Genomic DNA, 11,096 nt, shown 5'->3' with positions numbered 1-11,096 from the left:
CTGTGATTATGTCTCAGAGAATTTGATGTCTTAATGATTTCAGCCATTATTAGTGAAACTTGTTGTTTTAGCCAAACATCTCTTACTCAATAGCTTGATTACTGAAAATTGAGCTGTATAAACAATAGTTTCTAAATTGTGGAATATAGATGAGTAAGGTAGGTTAGTTAGAGGTGAATGATGACCCAATTATCTGTGCCTGGTGAATTTACTACTTTTATATATATGAAGAAAAACATATAGTCAAATATTGTCCTATTATATTTTGTGATGCAGACTACATATGAAATGATGACATATAATTAGAGGTGGGAAAATTTCAGGGCATTGTCTTGAGTTGTCTCTTTCTTAAGCTCTATAAAGAGAGAATGGTATTTGGATAATCTAAAAGAGAATTTAAAATAAAGCTTGACATTGAGCAAAGATCAACATTAAGTACCTAGTTTTCTAACATAAGGTTACCATTAATCATTTTCTCTGAGAAAAAGATACTGAACCTGCTAGTAAAGATCCAGAAAAGAGTGGTACCACCCTGACTGAATTTGTTTCAAAATATAACAAAGATGATAAACTACAAATCAACAACTATTTCTAAATCTATCAAATAAAGTAGCAGTATGATGGGAGCAGAAACCACTTTGAACCTTGAACTGGTATGAACACTTAAATAGTATTTGATCTATTGATGAACAGTGAGCATAGAAAATTAAAATCTCCTGAAGCCCCAATCTAAGTGAAGAGTTCACTTTTGTGAATTTGCCTTCAGTAGCCCCATCAAGTTCTCATGGTAAAAAACTGAGAAGAAATAAAAAATTTCTCCTGCATCTAGAAAGGGAAAGGAAAAATAACTACTTTAAGACAATCCTAAGAGAAAAATAACCATTTTCAAGTGTACTTAGAAAATTTTATTCTCTTTTACAAAGTTTTGCCTTCTGATGAAACTACTTTCCAATAGCCATATATGACCAGGAGAAAGGGTAACAAGACATCACACCACCTTTTGAGCATTCCTGTCTCACATAAAATGGGGGCGGGGAGTCTAAGAAACTCTTCTGATGAACACACTCTATAGACTGAGGGCCACTAAACTATTTAAATTTAATCATATGATTAGTGAAAACCTTCTCTCCACAATACCTTGCCATGACATCAACAGATCTCAAGTGTAACAATAGTAGATTATACCAATAAGAGACTAAAGGCATATTCTTTTTAAAAATAATTTTCTTGAGAAATCCAAAGATATCATTTTTAGACAAAAAGAACACTAGAAGAAAATAAAGCTTCTGGCATACAGCTATTGCAAATAGTAAGCACAGTGTAAATAATTGTCACATTGATGATCATGCTAAAAGCCTAATTGCCTCAATTCCTATCACCTAAGACATCATATCTATATTTCAATGAAAATTCACACAGCATGCTAAAAGGCAAGAAAAATCAATCTTAAGAGATAAACCAAACATTAGACCATACTCAGAGCAGTGATTTTTTAATTATCACTTGGAAATTTGAAATAACAATAAATATTTGGGAAAAAATGGACCACATGCAAGAAGAGATTAAAAATACATGAACAAAGGAAGATACTAATACAATAACAAATGGAATATAAAAACCCACTATGACAGAAACAAAGGATGTCTTTGTTGGGCTTATCAGGATGGACAAGTTTGAGGAAAGAATCAGTATTCTTAAAAATATACCTAAAACTGTTCATATTAAAAATCAAAGACAAAAATTTAAAAATATGAAACAGAATATGCAAGAATTCAGGAACAATCACAAGATGTGTAAAATGAACATAATTGGAATTTGAAAAGGAAAAAAAAGGAACAGAAGGAATATTGAAAACAATAATGGCTTAACATTTTCCAAAATTAATGAAAACATAATAGAAATAGAGGCCCAGATAAGAAAAATAAATATACACATAAATATTCTGAATCTACATGTATCATATTTCAAAATCAGAAAATCAAACACAAAGAGAAAATCTTGAAATAGGCCAGAAGAGTGAAAGAACCTTACTATAATTATCTTCTGGAGCCATGAAAACAAGAGAATAGAATAAGATGTTTGAAATGTTATAAGGAAACAAAAACACACAGAATCTGTCTCCACTGAAATTCTCCTTCAAAAGTGAGGGAGATATGAACTTCAATGAAAATGGCAGAGTAGTCAGCTCCAAGGGTGGAACCCTCCACAGAAATATCAAACATACAATAAATCTATCAGAATCAACCCTGTCAGAACTCTGGAACACAGTCAAACATTTACAGTAACCAAGCAAATACTGAGCCAATAAATACACAAAATTATAATTGGTACAAAAGTTTGTGGTGGCATTTTTATTTGATCTATGCCCAACCCCCTCCATGACTCAGCAGTGATATTGATGAAAACAATCCAAAATCCCAGTATGGGATTCTGGTCCCTGGTTCTGGAGGTAATTTGGTTTGTAGTAACTACTCAGGTTAGGCATTTTTCAAAGACATTTTAATGTAAATGGGCAACCCTGGCACAAAGGATTAGGATTATGATTGAAGCATACAATAGCATAATTAAAACCAGAGAGGAAAAGGTGGAGAGTTTATTTGGAAAAAAAATGGACTTTCAGAAATGTACAAATGAATTCATGAATATAGAAGGTGATACACATACCCAAAGAAGAGTATATGCTCAGTGAAGACCTGAGAATAACTTACATTTTCAATGCTGATTGAACTCTAGGTTCGGTGTAGGTAGAAAGTTGAAAGGGAAAACCGAGTTACTAATGGCCAAGCCAATTATTGAAAGAATGTCTCAACATAAGGTCAATATGTAAAGATTGGGAGAAGGCATTTATGAAAAATCTACAGCCAATATCATACTCATTTGTGAAAGCCTGAAAGCTTTCCTCCCTAAATCAAGAACAAGAAAATTATGTCCATGTTCAACAGAATTCTTGCTAAAAAGCAACTAGGAAAAAGAAGAAAGAAAGAAAAGAAACAGTATCTGATTTGAAAAGAAATAAGTAAATATCTCCACTAACAGAATCTAATGATTATTTATATAGAATCTCCCAAAAAGTGCATACACACACAAAACCACATTCAGCAAAATTCTAGGTTATGAGAACAACACTAAAAAATATTTTTTCCTGTACACCAACAATAAGTAATGAAAAATGTAAATTAAGAAAACAAATCCATTTACAATACCATTCAAAATAATAAAATACCCAGAGAAAAATATCCAAGTAGGTAAAGGACTCACACATTGAAAATTACAAACATTTATAAAACTATTTAAAGAATAACTAAATAAATGGGAAGTTATCCCATGTTCATGGATTTGAATACTTAAGATTAAGATGGTATTACTACACAAAATTTTCTATAGAGGTAAGAGAATTCCTGTCAAAATTCTAATGAATTTTTGGAGAAATGGAAAAGCCAATTCTCAAAATCATATAGTAATGTTAAGGACCCCAAATAGAAAAGAATCTTTAAAAATGCAGTTGAAATATTCATACTTTGTCATTTCAAAACTTACTGCAAACCTAGGAATCAAAATGGAGTGGCACTATCATAAAGATAGACATATAGATCAGTGAAAAGAATTGAAAGTCCAGAACGAGTGCATAAACTCTAGTCAATGAATTTTAGCTAGGATGCAAGAATGATTCAATAAGGAAAGAATAATCTCTTTACAAAATAATTCTGTGCTACTGTATATCAACATGCTAAGAAATAAATTTATATCCCTATGTAAAACAACATATCAAAATTATTTCAAAATGAATAAATAACCATAATGTAAGAACTTTCCATCAGAAATATATAAGAAGAAAACAGGGATAAATCTTTGTGACTCTGATTGGCAATAGATTTGTGAATAGGGTACCACGAGAAACCAATTAGAAAATAGATAAATAGAAATTAATCAAACTTAAAAACTTTTGAGCATTAAATACAGAAAATGAAAAGACAATATACACAATGAAAAAAAATGCAAATACATGAGTGATATCCATCCAATATATGTCCAAGAATACTTACAAATCAACCATAAAGAAATAAACTACACAATTAATAAATGGACAAAGGCATGTGAAGACATTTTTCCAAAAAAGATACACAAATTTCCAATGAGCACATGAGAGTATATTTCACATTTTCAGTCTATAGGGAAATGCAAATCAAACCAGTATGGTATAGAGCTTTATAGCTACCAGGATAACTATACATGAATGTGGGTCTGGGTTCTTTTTAAAGAAAGTAAGATTATGTAGCTCATGGTTTTGGAGGCTAAAATTCCCAAATCAGGGGGCCCTATCTATTTGGACTCTGGTGAGAGCCTTTGTTACAATATAACATAGCAGATGACATAATAGCAAGAGCATGGGCAAAAGGGAGTGAAGTGACATGGCAAGACAGACTTTTTATATAACAACTTGCTATCTCGGGTACTAGTCCACTCCTACCATACCTTATGCATTCCTTCAAAACAGCATTAATCCATTTATGAGGGTCAAGCCCCCATGACCTAATTACTTTGCACTAGAACTCACCTCTTAAAGGTTCTACCACCTCAACAGTGCCACACTGAGGACCAACACATAAAACATTGATAGACAAATTACATCCAAGCCATAGAACTATAATATGAAAAGTAGTGAAGTATCAACTGTAAGCGAAGATGTTGAAAAATTGGAGCCATTGGTACAAGGCTGATTGAAAACTGGTTCAGATGCTGTGGAAAATAGTTTGGTCATTCCTCAAAAAGTCTAACACAGAATTACCATATAGCACATCTCTTCAACACATAGATATATACTGAAAATAACTGAAAACAAGTACTCAAAGAAAAAAAAAAAATATATATATATATATATATATACATACATACACACAAATGTTCACAGCAGCACTATTCACGGTAGCCAAATAGTGGATACAACCCAAGGTTCATCAATGAATGTACTGATTGACAAACTATGAAACACCCATACAATGAAATGTTATTTAATCATAAAAAGAAATTAAATATAAGTATGTGATACAGTCAATGAAGCTTGGAAATTTATGCTAAATTAAAGAAGCAAGGTGATAAAGATTGCATATTGAAGAATGACTGTTTAACAGGTGTTTTTCACCTTAATAACAACTTGAAATGAAGGTGAAAGAAAGGCTTTCTCAAAAAACAGTGAGGAAGTTGGTTGTTAGTAGAAGAATCTTGAAAGAAAAACTAAAATAAGATCTTCAAAACTGCCAGATATGGTGATGCATGCCTGTAATCCCAACTACTCAGGAGGCTGAAGCAGAAGGATCAAAAGTCTGAGGCCAGCTTCAGCAACTTAATGAGGCCCCAGGCAAATTAGTGAGATTCTGTTTCAAAATAAAAACTAAAAATTGTTGGGGATATAACTCAGTGATATAACACTCCTGGGTTAAATCCACAGTACAAAAAAAAAAAAAAGAGAGAGAGAGAGAGAGATCGAGCGAGCGCGCGAGAATATGTCAGAAACATATCTATATAAAAAAGAAAATAAAAAAATAAATATATGAAAGTAAAATGGAATATTTTCTTCTTATTTAATCTAACAGATAAATGTTCAGAATAATTGCATCAACCATGTATTGAGTAATTATAGCTTATGGATAAGTGAAATGAGTGAAAGCATTGCTCAAAAGGATGGGTAGGGTGAAATGAAAAAAAACGCTATAAGGAATGTGTACTCTCTATAAAGCAGTAGAGTGTTATCTGAAAGTAAATTCAAAGTCCTTGTAAACGTATTTACATTGCAAATTCCGTATCAACAACACAAAAAAGTTTTTTTCATAAAATGTTGACCATGATTGTGTTTAAAATGGTGCAGGGCTTAGATATTTCTATACTACTGACTCTATGCCTAGCTCTTTTTCCCCAAAATTAGACATTCACTTCCCTCCTTTACTGTTTTAGGAAATATCAACATGGGAAACAGAAATTGCTTGCTTCTTTCTCGATCTATTCCTCTCTCAAACTAGGCAATAATACTTTATAATTGTACACAAGAGTTCTTAAAATAAAATGTGAGTACTCAAAATTCAAAAGAAATATGATTGACATGCTAAGTGAGGAGAGGAAATAAAACATGGACAATTTTTTGATAGTGAAAATATATTTTATTTTTTGAATATAATAGCTGCCAGCAATATACTGGTGTTGATGTTCCAGAGAGAGAAAAGAAAATACAAGTATTCAATAATAAGCTTTCATTTGCCTACTCAGGAAATTCTAAAGAAAATACTCCAATTCTGTTTAACATTATGGCTTGGGGAGTTTTGTTTTTCTCCCTTGATAAAAATATAATTTTGGATGCCCCAACCTTGATGCTCTATAAAGGATGGAATTTTTAAAGCCAATAAATATCAACAATGAATGCTTCCCTCTCATTGAATTAAATATTGATTATAGCTGGTGTAAGAAATTGGTGAGTCAATTAGTTTGATGAAATGTGTATCAAATGTTCATGAAAAAATAATTTCTATTTCCTCTTGTCTTTACTTTGTAGATACTTTCTAAATGGGTTTTTCTTTAATGCACAGAAATTTAAAAGCTATCTGCATGCAACTCTGGAGAGGCTCAAAACTCAACAGAAGTAAAAATGACTAAATTCTAGAAGTGATCCACTCATTGTAAGAATAAACATCAGAAATCTCTTAATTGTACACAGATTGTTCAAAGAGTTAAAGTTGTGAAAGCCAAAGTTTCCAAAAAAATAAAACCTTATCTGAATTTTACTGAAAATTTGAATCTAAATTTAAAAAAAAAGTAAGTCTATCAACTGGAATAGTACAGAGCTTCCCAACAAATTTCTCAGTGTTCATTGGAAAATAGTGAGACTTTCCATTCAGACTGCAATCTCCTCAAAGAAGTATAACAAAATGAAGAGGAATTACTTTTTAGCTGTAGAAATAAAACCAGATGATTTCCATACGTCAAGCCAAATACTACATGAATTGCCAAGAACATTGTTATGTCCCAAGTTTCTCAAGACTGTGTGCTAGGCTCCCTCCCCAGACACACGATGGAGTAAAAACTTGTGCAGGATCTTACTAGCTGTGATGTAGTTGCCACTCAATTATGTCTCTCTGACTTCCTTGATAGAAAAATAAAATCAGTCTTTCTGCAGAGAAAAACAATTCTGCCTTCATCAAAGTCAGAAGACTGGCTTTTCTTGGACAGGCAGAGAAACAGCCAAGTGTAATAATTGGTGAATAAAAGCAACAGAGAGAAAAGATGCCCACAGGGAGCTGTTTCTGAGGGGTTCTAGGTCAACTCTTGTCTGGAGGACAGCCATGCTGTCCTCTAGGTGCCCCAACTCTGTCTGCCTGGCCCATCATTCTCTGAAAGAACAGACACCCATTCTCTCAAATCTCCCTCATGCTTTAAGCTAACAGGTGTGGTTTAGTATCGCCTGGAGGCCAAATTGTCATGTTAAAAATGTGAAGACTGCAGGATGTGGGGCCTGCTGTGCCCTGGGGCAGATGGGACACCTGCACCCACCAAAGCCACTGCAACCCAGACTCTTTATGGGAGCTAGACAGTACTTCTTTCTGGAACCAGGTAGATCATGCACTACTATAACAAAAAGATGGGGGCTTAGACTTTTGATCAGCAATAGGAGCACTGTGAAAGGTAAGGTAAAGGAATCTCCCTGAGCCAAATGGATATACTATAAAGCTTTTTCTTATCTTCCTATACTAAGCTAATTACTGACAGGTTAAAGAATGTAGTTGTGCTTATAAAAGTCAGGTTGCTACCATAAAGCCAGTGCTTACTAAATGTCACCATATCAAAGGGGAGAAAATATTCTTAAAATCCTTAAAGCAAATTAAAAAAAAAAAACAAGAAAGAAAAGCCTATGAGAAATAGCACATCTTAAACAAGTTGGGTATACAAATGTTATTATAGTCACAACCACAGTCTTTGGAGCAGTATTAAGAAAGTCCATCTTGGTTTGTTTTCTTTGGAATAAATACACCAAGTTCATTCTTGTTAGAGCACAAATAATTTCTAATTTAGGACTTCCAATTTAAATAACAAAGTCAAAAGCCCACACCTAGAGTGCTATTTCTCAATTTAATGCAGCTGCAGAAAAATTTAACTCAAGGAAGCACAGAGACTGAGATCAGGCCAAGTGGGTGAACATACTCTCACCCTAATACTGCAATCTGTATATACAAAGAGAACCACCTTCTGTGGAAAGTCCCATAGTAAACAGGTGGTGCGAGAGTTGGTAATATATGCTTTATGGTTCTCAAAACAGAATAGATAATGCACTCTCCAGATTTAATCTACATTAAATATGCTTTAGAAACAAAATGTACTTGACATTTTGACAAACCCACTCTACATTCTTTAGACTAACTTCTGTATTCATTAATTTTTACATTACTAATCACTGCACGGCTAGAGCTATGGCAACTATGTGTCAGTATATGTAGTGTTGCTCAAAAATATCTACAAACAACGGGGTGGTTACCTAAAAAGAAGCTTTTTAAAATAAAGAAGGTGATACTCTTCCAAATGAATGGCACTGGGCAAAACACACATAAGAACAACACATTTAGAGTATCAGATGCCCATCAGTTCTCTTCTAAGGAAAAAATGTTTGCGATCTTGAGAGTAGCATCCCTCCCTCTAAACTTGAAACCTTCCACATAGTGTCAGATGTCACAATTTGTATGAAGGATAAATGATTTTAGGCAAAACTAAAAATCTGTTTACAAAAGAACAGTAGAATATGTAGTGACTTTCTGTACAAGGTGTTCTTCTCTGGTGGTGGTGTCTTTCAGGACGTATCTAGGATAGACTCAATTGAAAGTATCTCTGATACAGTAGCAATCATTTCATATACTCTTACTAAATATTACAAAATTCCAGAAAGTGCATGACTACTTCATGTACCACGTATTATGCACCAACTTGCAGTTGACTGATGTCATAGCTACTACCTTAACAGTTAAACACTGTACCTCAAAAGCTCTGCCATGTATGCACAGAATGGTAAGGACTCCAGAGAGATGGCACACTGCCTCTCAAGTGGAGGGTTTGTGATGGAGTGTCTCCAAGTTACAGGAGAGGTGGACACCATTGGTAGGGAAGGTTGTTGGCAGGGTAAGAGGACTTTACTTCTTAGGAGTGTGTATTTTAAGATAACTACTATACCTTTACTACCCTTGATCCTAATCTTGAATAACTGCATGTTCATGCAAAACACATTTCTACTTTATAGGAAGATGAGCAGTCTGTTAGGAAAAGCATATTCTTAGGGGAAGATCTGAAGACATCTCTCTCATAAGTGCTATTTTATTTGGTAAGTCTTTTGGCAACATCACTGTATGCTATTTCAACCTCCTTATCACTGGGACAGGTATTGGTAAACTCATCCCTACCATAGACATTAGTTAGGTATCTCCAGATGCCAGTCATTCCTTCTGGAATATCAAAGTTGCGATATTTTTTGGCCACCACCTTGACAATGTGCAGTTTGGGCAGCAGGTTGCAATCAGCTAGTGTCATTTCATTGCCATCCAGGAATTTACGTGTAGAAAACTTAATGTTCTCCATGTTGTTCTCGTCAATTTCATCAGGGAGAGGAGAATTCAGATACTGGTCCAGTTTCTGCAGTGTTTTCAAGAGTCCCCTCTCCAGCATTTCATTAGCCTCTGGCCTTGAATTCTTAATATAAGCAGAGAATTTGGCAAAGATGTCCATTCCAGCAGTATTTGATTCTGAGTGTTTTGGTGAAAGCTTTAAGTACTTGGGAGGACATAAGACTTCTTCAAGAAATTCTTCAATCTTATTTACATCCGTTTTGACTTCACTGTTGAAAGTTATAAATGGTGGGTGTGTCCCAGGAGCCAAGTTCTGCAGGTCTGCAGGCTTCCTTTTCAGGTCAACAGTTGTGACGCTAAATACAACTCCTTTGAGCCAAAGAATCATGAAGAGCCTCTGGGAAAAGGGGCAGTTTCCTATGCTTTCACCATCACTGCCAGCCTTAACGAAGAGCTCGATGAGAGGCTCTCTGTCCTCCTCCTTCAGCCCATTCAGCGGCATGGACAATGCCATGGCCGGCTCTGCTGGGCTCCGCGAAAGGCGGTGGGGCTGGGGCTCCTGCTACTCTAGCTGCCAGCACCCACTGATCTGCACTCACTGGACAGTCTCGGTGTATCCCCCTCCGCTGCACTCGCTGGTCAGTCCTGGTGTCAAGCTGGCCACAGTCTCAGGTCCTCAGCACTGCCCCATGCCCCGCAGGACTCTACAATTCTTAATTTAAAAAAATAAGTAAACAAAAATAAGTAAACAAAAAATAAACAAAGAATGAGAGCAATGAATAGAAAATAATTACAAACATGCAAGATAATTATCCAACTATACCAATAATCACTTGAAACATGTATCAGGCACTAAGAGAATGACTAGAGGCAAGGCAACAATATTTGTTATCTATAAGAAATCCATTTAAAATACAAATAAATACACATATTAAAGTAATCAACACAAATCACGCACATGATAACACTATCAAAAAAGCTTACCTAGGTATATTAATTTTAGATAAAGTTGATTTTGGAAAAAAGAAGATTATCAGGGATAAAAATGACCATTTCATAATAGTAAATTAGTCACTTCTCTGAAAAGGCATAATAGTACTTAATACATGAGCCAAAACTGATAGAATTTCCAAGAGAAAGAGATAAATCTACTATTATAGTTGGAGATTTCAACACCCCTGTATATGTAATTGACAGATCCAGCAGACAGAAAATCAGTAAAGATATAGTTGAACTGAACAGCACCATCAATCAACAGCCTCTAATTGACATTTATAGAACATTTCATCCAACAACAGAAGAATACAGAGTCTTCTCATACTCACATGTAACATTCATAAAAATAGATCATATTCTGTAATATAAAACACATCACAACAAATTATTTAAAGACAGAAATGATGAAATCCATGATCTCTGACCAGTGTTATTCAGCTTTCTATTATGGTAACAAATACCTTAGATAGATTGTTATAAAAAGCAAAGCTTTATTTTGGCTCATTGTTC

At 34.4% G+C, this 11,096-nt stretch overlaps 1 pseudogene; it reads right to left on the bottom strand.

The window, feature by feature from the left end:
• Nucleotides 1-9,342: 9,342 nt before the first annotated feature.
• On the bottom strand, nt 9,343-10,104 carry LOC113199691 (chloride intracellular channel protein 4 pseudogene; annotated as a pseudogene).
• Nucleotides 10,105-11,096: the final 992 nt, after the last annotated feature.

Source organism: Urocitellus parryii, chromosome X (genome assembly GCF_045843805.1).
Source record: "Urocitellus parryii isolate mUroPar1 chromosome X, mUroPar1.hap1, whole genome shotgun sequence".
In the NCBI taxonomy this organism is placed as follows: Eukaryota; Metazoa; Chordata; class Mammalia; order Rodentia; family Sciuridae; genus Urocitellus; species Urocitellus parryii.
The sequence above is the reverse complement of the archived record's forward strand: the minus strand, read 5'-3'. Positions and strand labels throughout refer to the sequence as shown.